Genomic DNA, 12,888 nt, shown 5'->3' on the forward strand with positions numbered 1-12,888 from the left:
CACCCGGACCTTCCTGTCCCGTAGCGGGCAAGTAGAAGTTACTTGTACAAGGTACAAGTCTCCACAGTTATCAAGTCATATGGTAGCTGAAAGAAGATTTGCTAGTAATAGTGTTAGAGGGAAATTAAGTCTAACTTCCATATTTTCTTGAACTAAATAGGATATCCATGAGCAGAGAGAGGATATCTTTGTTCTAGCTGTATTGGAAGTCAGCTAGAAGGCTGGGTAGAGATGCCCCTTAGGCAGCCTGAATCAGAGATGCAAAAGCTTTTGTGAGCAATATCTTAGTCAAATGTGACAAAGTGATATGTTGTCCATTCAAGCTAATGCATCTCTAATTCACTTAATGCACCTCTGTCCTGCCTTCTGCCTAAACAGTATAAGTTTTAAAGAGAAATATATTGTCACCTTAAGTAAAATGCTTTAACATAGTGTCACTGGTCATGGACAGATGTTTGTTTCTACTAGTAAGAATTTCCGTGAAATTCCTACTGGTAGAAAAATAACCTGGGAGATGGAGTATGCATGTATTCCTGCCCCAGGACTGGAGAGCTGCATGGACAAACTTGCCAGCCATGGGGCACTAGAAAGCTACCACTTAGTGGAGCCCATTATTTCACAGCCTGTCTTCTCTCCTGCCTGGCAAGGGGCAGCCTGTCAACAGGCAGCCTCTTAGGGTTCTAAGTCACCTCTTGCTCAGCACACGTGGGCTGCACACAGAGTAATTTAAAGACAAGGGTGTGGGAAAGTGGAGCCACGGACAGCCTTCTCAACCCCACATGCTGACTCACCAGCTTTAAAATCACTGCGTGTGCTGTCCAGCTGGGTGGCACACGTGGCATTTAAAGCCAAGGGGCCAGGAACTGGGGCAGGGATAGTTTCTCTACTTCCTGACCCCTGGAGCTTTATAATCACGATGCAGCAGGGGTAACAAAGGGAAGCTGGCGGGGCCTGAGAACCACGCTTGGGGACCGACCTCCCACCTCAGTACCTTGTCCTGTGGGCTTTGCAGTCCTTGCTTGAGTTGCTCAGCTGCATGACAGAGACAGCATTTAAAGCTCAGGGGGGAGGGAGAAACCGGGGTGGGGGTATGGCTTTGCAGTCCTTGCCACCCCACTGAGCAGTAGCTGGGCTTAGGGACACCATTCCCAGCCCTGAGCCTGGGCCTGCTGTCCAACTGAGCAGTGAGGGCAGCATTTAAAGTCCAGGGGCCAAGAACCAGGGCAGGGAGACAGTGGGGCACTCTTTCGCGTCTGGAACCCTCTTGGGGTTCTAGGACTTGTCTCTAGTGGGTTATGGAATAGAGGAAGATCCCACGCAATTTACTGATCCGTTTGATACGACTACCTGGGGGAATATTTGGTTGATTGCACGATTACAAAATGATTGCATACTTAATTCATACAACACAATTTTATTTTAAAATTCCTTGCTACACATATAACACTGCTTAGCTTTAAGAAATCCTTCCCAAACAATGCTATAAGAACTAGTATTACAAAAACAACTACAATTACAAGTAAAGATTATTTCTCATGGTATACTTGCAATCCTAGAATTCCTAGAAACTAAATCCCCAAGGATACTTTCATTCTTTAGTTATGGTTTTAGGGTTGGTCCCAGCAGTGATAGGAACAACTCCCCTACCTTTGATCCCACTCAGGCGCTCCACGGCTTCAGCGTGAACTGGAATTCTTGTTCACGGAGAGGGTGGTTCAGGTGATCAGTCTGATTTGGCCTACACTTGTGATTCTTCCTTTGGTGTTCTGCAAGTGAGGTTACCTCCAAATTGGGACTGTAGGTTACAGTTTTTAGTGGTTGAGTTGCCATCTTGGGCCCCTCCTACCCAAACCTGTCACTACTCCCAAATTTGGACTTGGATCTTTTAACAGATTTCTGCTGGGTGGTCAGTTTGTATTCTTGCTTTTTGGAGATTTTCCATAACACCGCTGTGACCTCTTGCCGACCACTTTCCAAAAGTCCCTCGGTTTTCATCTCTTGCAGTGTTTACCTAAGGGTCGCTTTTAGGTTAACTTTGTTAAAGGCCTCTAGAGAGAATTCAAAAACCAAGACATTTAGCACATTCGCTGTAAGGCCTCTAAAGATAAAATTCAGAATCAAGACATTTTGCCACGTAGGCAAAAACAAGCAATGACCCTAGATAAAAAGATGAATCTTGCCTTTTTTTCTAAACTGGCTAATGAGTATTTGTTACAAGCATTCAAACTATTACATTCAATATGACAGGAGTGTTTCTACTGCAGGAGGATAACCCTTCCCCCCAACACCAGCCTGAATGGTGGGCTGTCAAGGAGTAGTTGTGCTCTCTCCTTCCTTTGGAGGGAGGGAAGAAAAGCAGAGGTCTGCTGGGATACTGGGTGTCCTCTGTCCTCAACACCTAAGAGAAATGCACAGCTGCTCAACGTAGTGCAAGACAGAATTGTTCTTCCTGGTTGGAAAAGGTAGAACTTTCTTGCAGAAGAGCCATTTTTCTCCCTTAAGAAAGCCTTTGAATGGCTGAGCGCTCTCTTTTGGCACCAGGCAGAAGGCTTTTCTCTCAGCAGGGTTAGAATACCCTAACAGAAACCTTTTTGAACTATTAAAGTAGCTCAATTTTCTTCCTCTTTTCCTTTTCTTTGTTTACAGACCTGAGTTCATGTTATGATTGCTTTTAAAATTCAGGGTAGTTATAAGGAATTGTATGACTTTTTAAAAAGTCTGATTGATTTTTTTGGATTCTCCCTTTCTTTATAAATGTCCTTTCTCTTTTTAACGTGTGGCAATAGCTTGAAACTTGAGCAGCATCCTCAGTTTTGTATTTCCAGTCGTTCACTGACTCCAGATCAGATTTGTTGGATTTCATGTAAAATGTTGTGATTTTGTTGGGTGGTTTGTTTTTTTTTTAGTTGCAAGAGTGCAAGCTCAGTCTCTAATCTTGAGGCCAAATTGTGGTGTTCTGGTTCATGCATAATCAACAGTAATAAAAATCTAGTTGATAGTGTTGCTTCTGCAGACCCTACTCATTTTGCCAGTATTCATACCTCTGGTATAGTCTCTCCAGCACATTGCAACTGTTTTCTCAGTTTAAAAATGGCAAATTCTCTGCTAAAAGTAACAAATTATCTTATTAAAACCCCCCAAAATCCGTGTTTTCCACAATTAAAGTGAAATGCCACTGTATATATAGATATCAGTTGAACACAATGTTTTATGTATATATTTACAATTTTCAAGCAATTTGGAAGCCTACCTGTTTCTCAATCAGTATAATAAAATAAATTTTAAATACCTAAATTTGTTTCATTTTGGGTTCTTTATCATGGAAATTCAGAGCTTCCCCTGCCCAGGATGTGGGTCCATCTATGGCTGCCCCTCCCTGCTGCTTTATAGTGCTAATATACTGGTGCCCTGTCCTTGCCCATGCCAGCACCCTTTACTCCCAACCTACAGCCCCTCAGCCCTACCCGCAACCCACTGTGGGTGCAGAAATCTCAGGAGCCGTGGGGGACGTTCTTCCACATCTGGAACCCTTGTGGGGCTCTAGGAGTGTCCCTACTGCAGGTGACTAACCCCCCACCCCTTCCCCAGCCCCAGCCTGAGTGGTGTGATGAGGGTTCCTGAAAACTTCCCACCTCACCATGTCATCTGTGCCCAACCTCCCAGGACGTGGCCTGTACCCCTTTCCCGACCCCCCACAAGACACAGCCTGTGCCCCTTCCTGTTTGGCCTGTGCACCTTCCCACCACCCAATGCTTGACCTGGCCCCTTTCTCCTCTCACCCCTTCCCCTATAGACTTACCTGGAGGGAGCTGCCAGAGCTGCTGTCCATCGCTACCTGGCTGCCGTGTACGCATGCCACCCTGTGCTGCCAGATGCCCTCCTCCCAATCCCAGCAGCCCCTTGCAGGCTGGGACTTGGCCAGCCTGCAAAGGGTAACCTGTGGCTTCTTGCATTTTTCTCCTTTAAAAGGGAAAATATGTGATTTTCTCCTTTAAAAGGGAAAATCCACATGTTTCTCAGTTAAAGGAGAAAATCTGTGTTTTCTCCCAGCAAACAGAAAATCTGGATCCCTGGGGATTGGGATGCAGCCTGGATTGAGATTTATTGGAGAAACGTGTACTTAAATGAGTAAGTGTTGCGTGCTGTTTTATTTTACTTGTATGCAGATTGTTTGCTGTTTTCAGCCACCTTAAATAGTCTCAATTTTACTGTCACCATAGAACCATTATTTTTCTACAGCCTCTCTGTTGCTGCTAATTATAACCTCTTAAGAGTCCCTCCTTCTTGCAGTTAAAAAAAAATTCCCATATTGTAACTAGAGGAAAAAGGGTTTAATAATTTTAAACAATAATGTTTGAGTGAAAGGAGACAGAAAAGTGATAGACACAAAAATTGTAATGCGTATGGCACTTTAAATCCCTTTGTAGAAGATTAGAATAATTTAGCTGCCAAATGAATCAAAGAGGCTCCTTTTTTGTCATTCATAGAGCTGTTCTGAGATAGAACCTCGATATGAACAGTGCCTTTCCGGATAAGTGTGACAACAGTTTATTCTCCATTCAAATAAAATTATATTTCAGCACTCTGAAATCTATAGAAAGAAAAAAAAAATGAGGTTACATTAAATTAGATTTTATTATATTTTTTTGATCCAGTTACCAGCTCCCTAAAGTGATCGTTATGAACATGTGTGTATGTGGTTCAACACTTAAGACGTAAATTCTTCTTTCTTGATATGCATATCCAACCTAAATTGACTATGGTGGGAGCCAAATATGCTTTTTGGAATAGAATTTGGCCCTTAAACTTAATGAGCATGGGTAGAGAGGTTGTCATGGTAGTGTGTGATGCAGGCACCATTTTAGAAATTTAAAAATGGGCTCACAGATCCAGGAGGCAAATGAAAATTACAGAATCATAGAAAATTAGGTTTGGACGGGACCTCAGAAAGTCATCTAATCCAAACCCCTACTCAAAGCAGGACCATCCCCAGCTAGATTGTCCCAGCCAAAGCTTTGTCTAGCCTGGGCTTAAGCACCTCCATGGATGGAGATTCCACCACCTCTCCAGGTAATCTGTTCTACTGCTTTACTATGCTCCCAGTTTTTCCTAATATCTAATCTAAACTTCCCTTGCTGCAAGTTGAGACCACTGCTCCTTATTCTGTCATCTGCCATCACTGAGAAACAGTCTATCTAGCTCGGGGGCAGGCAAAGTGTGGCCTGTGGGCCAGATTGGGCCTGCAGCAGACTCCATTTCCCAGCAGCTCCTGCTCAGTTTGGGCCTGCTGCGGCCAGGTTCCCTGGCAACCCTAGCAGTGGTGGGACCGTGACAGCGTGGGGCCAGGGTTACGAAGGAGACTGGCACTAGCAGCACTGGCAGGGTATATGGCTCCGGGGGTGGGATCTTGTGGTAGTGACAGTGCAGTCCGGAGCCAGGTTAGGAAGGAGCATGCAGGCAGCCAGATCGCAGCTCTGCCCCGCTCCGGACCATCACTGCTGCAAGATCCCACTGCTGCAAATTCCTGGAGCGCTGCTGGGGCTGGTCTCCACGGAAACCCATGCCCTGTACTGTCCTGCTGCTGGGGTCTCCATGGAAACCAGCTGCAGCAAGGTGGGCAGGGACTGCTGGGAAATGGAGTCTGACCACCAGCCGGCTCCACCATTTTGCCCACCCCAGTTTAGCTCCATCCTCTGGAACCACCCTTCAGGGAGGAAGGCTGCTATTAAGTCCCCTGGAAAATCAAACACCTAAGATGTTTTTTATGAGATGTCAGTGTGAGGAACAGTGTCTGTTTAGCTTTTATCAAGGAAGCTCAGGGAGAAGGTTGTAATTACTAGCAAATAGTCTTGGATAGATGCAGCTGAAGGCAGCTATTGAGGCTAAAAGAAACAAAGGGAAGGGGTGAAATAAAGTTAAAATGGTATGTGATATTCCAGTTGAGAGGTGAAAGAGATCCAGGACCGAGTCCTTGGATGCACAGTTGCAATGTGCTGGAGAGCGACTGTAGCCAAAGGCTGTATTAGGAAGAAGGGGAGTGGCATGACAACAGCCTGGGATAGGGAAGGAAAGGCTCAGTCCCACTGCATCTTTCTTTGTGCTGTGAAGTTCTGGTTAGCCACCCAACCAATTCTCACCTTGGTTAACTTGCATGACCCAAAGGCTTTCTCCACAGACAACTGTGTTAGCCTTCTACTGTTTCTACTCCATCTACATTAGAGGAGTTCAACTGGGTAGCAAGGTGACTGGCTTCCAGAAACTGCATCAAGAGAGGAAGTTATGAAGTCAGAGTTAAGGAGGACTCTGCCCTTCCTGAGGGGGCTGTCTGACAGGAACCTCCTGTATGTTACCCTGTTAGTACTGAAGTCTAACAGAGATGCACTGGATAAATAAATTTTAAAAAATCCAACAAGCTGAGGAGTAAGGTGAGTGGATTTTCTGTTTGTTTGTATTAATTTACCCTGGTGATTTGCCCTCATATTGATCTTCTCTGATTAACCTCTCAGCAGGTTGCAGTTAATGGCAGAATTGAAAACAACTGCCACATGACTTTCAGTTTTTCTAGTTTTATCTTGGCTTTCAGAGCATTTCTCTTGCATTTACAATAGTTAATCAGTTTAGCTTTTTTCCTGGCCTTTTTATTATTGGTTATTTGTAATATCAATGCTGTGGACTTGCTCCAAAGCTCACTGAAATCAGTGGAATGACTCCCATTGGAAAATGCCCTGCGAGAATTGCAAGATGTATTTTGCTCAATCGGTTCTTTCTGTTTTAAAATGTGACAGTGTTCTGTGTTTCCCTGCCCTTTCCCTGCCTTTCTCTGAATTGCTTCATGCACTTGGATGCCTCTGGGAAAATATCAAGCTAGGCAGATCAATTTCCTGGGTCTGTTCTGTGACGTTCTAATGTATTCAGTAAAATCTTTTTTAATGGTATTCATTGGAGCAAATTAAAATTGCTGAGGGGCAAAGTTGTTTATAATGCTATGGCTTAACATTGCTCTTTCATTATATTAAAATAGGGTAATAGAGAGCACCATTTTGACCCCCATGGACAATGATCTTAATCTGGATTTCCCATGCCCAGCACCAGGATTTTGCATTTCATTCATCCTTCTGTCTCCCCCCCACTTATCTGGTCTGGTGTTCATTTTAAAGAAACAGCGTTGAAAATGGCACCTTCTCAAACCCCACTAGGGGTTTTCCTTGAAGCTGATGCATCTCTGCAGAGTATTGCAACATACTTCTTTCTTTCTGTACGTTAGGGGTGCCTCTGAGCTAAACCTCCCCTGACTTCTGTAATGGCAGAAGCAAAAGCATGAACAAGAATGAATTAATCGCATTTTCATACAATTTCCTAGATCCTTTTTCTGATTAAACTTTACTATGTCATCTCTTGAGAAGTGGCTGTCTTACTTGGGATAGTTAATGCATTGGTATAATTTCCTTTCTGAAGAGTCTGCTAGTAACTGGCTAACAGGTTGCTCTTGATAAAGTAGATTTGGACAAGGAAGAGGCTTGCACAACCTATTGCTGAATGCATCATTGCTGTATTTGCTTTTCAGGCACCAGTATTTAACTGCTGTTTTGTAAAGTGTTTTGGGATACTTTTGGCATAAAAATGTTGTATAAATTGAAGGATTCTGCAGTGCAACATTTTCTAGTGCAGATGGCAAGCACCAGTTTCGTTCTTTGAGAACATGGAACATTTGCACAGTATTTGCATAAATTCAAGTTAGGCATGGCGCAGGGAAAAATAAAGCCTACTAGTCTAATGTGAGTATAGCATATTTAGTAGAAGCAGAAACGCATTTGAGGACTGAATATGCTGCTGGTTAGATGTCAGAATATTTTTATTGTAAAATCCGAATAGTTTGGACAGCTTCGTGTTTCTTTGTGGTAGCTTTGTGGTAGCATTTTTTAAAATCTTGTGCACGATTGTGTGCGCCAAAGAACTACAGTATAGTCCCAAGGAGATTGTAGAAATGCCAGAGCTCTTTAAATGTTGCAGAGCAGAACTCGCTACTTAATGTTGGAATTATTTTTCTTTGTAAAATTAAATCACAGCACTTTGTGTTGTTGCCAGTTAGAGAGAGATTGTCTTAGTGGAATTCTTTGTTGTAGATTGCAGGGAGCAGGCTGAATGCTGAAAGCAAAACAGTAAAAAAGAAACATACACCTTTGCTGCCTTCCTGCCAGCTCTTTGGTAGCAGGTGCTATAGGAAATCTTACCGAACTCTTCAGCAGATGCCTGGGAAAAATGTACAAGGGCAATGAGGTTGGGTTGGAAGGAGGAAGCCATTGTTGTTTATTACTAGGGTAAGTACAGAGGTGCAAAAAACCCAAGGCGAAATTGATTGACTCTTTGCAGTTTTTTCTAAGCTGCATAGATTGAACGGATAACAAATTGAACTCACGTTCAGTGTTTGGGTGGCCCAGACAGGCCAAAGCCTGCACTGGCCCAAGCCAGGAGCCTGGGGGCACTCATGTGCACCATCCCTCATGCCCAGGCTGCTGGACCCAGCTCAGTAGCAGCCCGCGCCTGATTGGCAGCCGGGGTCTATGGGGTGTGAAAGAAGCACCCACCAGGGGTCTTTTCGATGCGGTCTGGGATCACCCCAGCTTTGCTCCTTCCCCAGCCATCTGCCTCTGAGAGGGGTTGTGGGGCATGGTGTAGAAACACACAGACACCCCACCCCTGTACCGGCTCCCCAGCCAAATTGTCTGGCTGGGAAAAAAGCTCCTATTGTGGGGCTTTTCCCCCTTCTGCAGCTCTTAACCATCTGCTTGGAGGTGGATGGCTGGGGATGGAGTGGGGCTGAGCGATTCCGGCCTGGCTGTGGGGGGGGGAAACCCCCAGTGGATGCTTTCTCCCCATGATGGGCAGACCTTGCTGGGGTGGGGGTGTGTTCCCACCCTGCCTTCCCCCCATATTGGAGCTAGATGGCTGAGGAGGGGACAGGACTGAGCCAATCCCAGCCTGGCTTCGAGCTAGGGAAGAAGGGCAAAAAGCTCCCTTGCACAAGTGTAGTTATTATGGAGGAGCTGACACTTGGTAAAGCTCCTAATTTTACACTTTTTGGTAACTAGATTATTGTCTTTATCCTAAGTGATTATCTGGAAGTCCTAGAGGATACTAGTCGATGGAGCAAGAAATTGAACCCAGGATCAGTCTGGTGTCTTAACCATTGGATGTCCCATCCTGTCTCTTGGGTATTGAGATGTTTAGCCCCATAGCAATGTAGGAAGACCAGACCTTCTTGTCTGTGTGAGCTGACAGATTACACTCTGCAGTTTGCACTCTGAGGAAAATACTCATGTAAAAGAGAACAGATTTTGACCACTGCCTACTGTGGTTTCTAGACCTTTTTAGCCACAAGGCACCTTTTCATAAGTGTTTGGAATTTAGGGGCACCTTGGCTGGGAATCACGGAGGTAGAATATGTTTTGTGCCAAGTGGGGTGGGCACGGCAGGCTTTCGCCCCACTAAGTCCTGATTTTTCTGCCCCTTCCCAGCCCCTGCTCTGTACCTGAGGGGGCAAATGCTGTTCCTCTGCAGACTCAAACACTAGCGACCATAGCCACTGCATGTGTGGAACAGGTCTTGGGTTATAGTGCTTTTGGGAATTTTCTGCTGCCTTTCTAGTCAGTGAGTTTGCCTGATGGTTCATTTCAGAAAGGTCACAAGGACACAAATGGTGCTCTGGGCCATCTTTGCTCCCTCGCTTTTCTCCTTTATGCTACTTAGACAGTCCAAAGGGAATGGAAGCCACCTATTAGTCCCTGGAGCTTCCACTTGCCAGCTGCCACTCCCTTTCACAGCAGCTGTTTGGGAGCTGAGAGGGGATGTTAGTGGAGTGCAGTCTGCTCTAGCTGGTCCCAGCTGGCATCTTCTCCTAGGCACCCAATGTGAGGAAGCAGTCATGGTAAATTCCTTGCTCCTTTTTCCATCTCTCCTTCTTAGGCCATCATGGGTGGCTGTGGGGAGGGATTCAGGTGGCAGCAGGTAATCTCCAGGTTTGAATAGAATCAGTGGGTCTTCTACGAGCCTGGCATGGACAGAAGTGTAGAACATCTGGATCTGCTGTCTTCTATTCCCTACAGGGCTGTCAGCAGCTGGTACAGAACTGCTCATTGCTTATGGCTCACAGCTGCTCCTGAAGGTGAAAGGAGCTGAAAGCATCAGGGAAGCCGTGCTACAAGCATTGATTCAAGCGCTTCTGTTTTAAGTCACCGAGTACAGCTTGTGGGTGGAGGGGTCGGGGGGGAGAGATTTTTTCTTTAGTTTTCTTTCTTTAGATCAGTTGCCTCTAAAGACAGCTCAGAGACTTAAAGAGCCAGTAGATGATTGATAGCTAGTCTTTCTTTAAAATCCTTACATGCAGTTTTTTCTGAAGTATTGACTGGGACACAAGACTGAGGAAGATGGAGACTTGGTGAAGTTGCTGAGAGACTCCTCTTGCACATTTTCTTTATGATGCAAGTATGGAAAATAATTGTATAATGTGGTTGGAGACTCTGATTCCTGTTAGGAGCGGGGCCAGATTTCTTGCTCTGCACTGTACAAACATGTGGCAATGCCTTCCCTGTTCTGAGAGTTTGTAATCTAAAATAGCCTTCAGTTTTCTGACTTCTAACACCAGAAGTGAGGCTGGGGAGAAACAAATGTATATTTTGCTCCATTTCTCTCCCCAGCTTAGAAACAAATAAATAAACTTAATGGTACAAGGTTTGGAAGGAGCGAAGAATTGAGGGAATATAAGAAAAACAGAAATGCATACAGTACTTAACAATTTATTGACTTGTTTGGAATGTACATTCTACCCAGAATTTAAGGGTGCCTATACACGAGCATGGAGGCTGCTCAAATGCGTTGTAATTACAGCACATCAGAGCAGACTTGATTAATCAAAGCTCTCCTCCCCTCCCCTAACTGTTGAATGGAAGGGAGAGGGGATAAAGAGAGTTAAGGGATAGTATTCTGGAGGACTGCATGCAAGAGGGTCCCTTACAAGTCCTCCAAGAAGCTGACCTATAATCTGCTTATGTAACCATATTTGAGACAGTCGGTCTTTGTGGGGTGGAATTTACTGTAAGGAATGCCTTTACTAAGTTTTATTACTGCTGTAGCTTAACCACTTCACGTACCAAAGGCAAACATAATAATTTAAAATATATAAGCAGTTATTAAAACAGTCACGTGCTGTCCAAGATTGATATGTATGACTTTTCTTAGCAAGTTGCTTGTAATCACTGCAATTTTCGGCTAATGAATACAGTTGCTTCAGCAAAAAAGGTTTTCCTTCGTTAGCTGTTTTCATTCTTACTGGTGGAAATGTGCTCTGCTATTAATTCACCTTACAGACTAGCACAAAACTTCTTTCTGGAACCTGCAACTGAGTCTGGTTGCAGTGGCCTCAGTGTCAGTGGGGCTCAGTATGGATGTCTGTGTAGAATCAAATATAAGCTAGAGGCCTTGCTTATGAGCCGTGAACAAAATTGCATAAGCCATGATGAGGCTTTGAGGAGGCTAGAGGGAAGGTGTAACACAGGACTGTGAACTTGGGAGGCTGTGTGCTCCCATGTACAAATAAAGGTTGCCTCACTACCATTGAGCCACCTTTGTTCCTCCTTTTTTTGTTTTTTTTGACATACGAAATTTTTAAAGGTAAAAAGCCAGGTTTTTTTTTTTAATTTACACCAAGTTTATAAGTAAATAACTTTGAAAGTTAATATGTTTGTCCTGCAATTTATTTTTACAGTTAGCTGATGTACTTCAGTATTTTAAAGACAAGTCGTTGTACTTTTACTCCTTTCAGTTGCTCTGTGTTCCTTGAAGAGTTCTCTGCTGAAGGATATCCATATATAGTGAGAGCTACCCTGCTCACTCCTGCAAAAAGCCCCAAAAAGATGGCTTTAGGGGAGTTTAAACAAGTTATCCCACTTACATCTGAGGGCCCTGCCTCTGTCAGCATACATCCCTCTCTATCGCCAGTATGAGCAGAGGCTTCAGTCTCTCCCAGGCTTCCCAAGTTTCCCAGACCATGGCAGGGAACTGGGTCATAAGGTCCAGGTGGGGCCACAAAATGTTGCTGACCCCTAGTCTATGCCACTAAATGTTTATTAGAGGAAAATCAGCAGTAGACCACAAATGGATCCTGTCTGCCTCAGACACCGTTCTCTCCTTGTGTGAATGCAAGACAATTGTGATTAAGTGCAGTTTCCGCATTGAGTGGATGCTCATGGAACATGAGTTCCTTGATTCTCTTGCTGATCTTCTGCCTTTCCTAGTCATAAGAGCCTAAATTTGTTCAGTACTGTTTGGAGCCTGCTCTAAGGTCAAGAAATGGTGATGGTTGAGAGTGATTTTTGCTAAGTATACTATTTTTATAAATGTTGCCTTGTATAAATTATTAGTTTAAAAGTGGGCATGGTCACTTTCATCAGTTCTGTTAAGCGTTTGTTTTGAACCATGATTGCTCCAGGTCGCTTGGAGTTCTTCCTCTTCTTATTTTCTCCTCTGCTTTAGAGAAACTGTGCCACCAATTGTTGAAGCTGCCAGCAACTCTTTGCAGTGACAACTTACAGTTAGTGACAGCATACTCAATTTCAATCATCAGTCATCTGTAAACATAATACAGGGTTGAGTTAAGCATCATAATAAGAAAAGAAAATATGACCTTACATTTACCACAGCGGAATAACTTTTGAGTGTTAATCATAGAGTCAGTGAGTCGGAAGGGATCTAGACAGATCATCGAGTCCAACTCCCTGCCATGGGCAGGAATGACACTGGGGGTGGGAGGGGTCATAAGACCCCAGCCAGGTGCCTATCCAGTCTCCTCTTGAAGATTTCCAGGGAAGGTGAGAGCACCACTTCCCTGCGAAG

General features: G+C 44.4%; 1 protein-coding gene and 1 long non-coding RNA gene across 5 annotated transcripts in view; one reads left to right on the forward strand and one right to left on the reverse strand.

The window, feature by feature from the left end:
• The window catches only part of LOC109305994, a 13,812-nt gene extending 11,984 nt beyond the window's left edge, over positions 1–1,828 (reverse strand). The window contains exon 1 of the long non-coding RNA XR_002099803.1: positions 1,660–1,828. This is a non-coding gene — a long non-coding RNA (uncharacterized LOC109305994). The remainder of the gene's footprint in view (positions 1–1,659) is intronic.
• The window catches only part of SH3KBP1 (SH3 domain containing kinase binding protein 1), a 359,726-nt gene that overhangs the window by 62,566 nt on the left and 284,272 nt on the right, over positions 1–12,888 (forward strand). The window lies entirely within an intron of this gene.

This window comes from Crocodylus porosus, unplaced genomic scaffold (genome assembly GCF_001723895.1).
Source record: "Crocodylus porosus isolate Cpor-Errol unplaced genomic scaffold, CroPor_comp1, whole genome shotgun sequence".
NCBI lineage: Eukaryota > Metazoa > Chordata > Crocodylia > Crocodylidae > Crocodylus > Crocodylus porosus.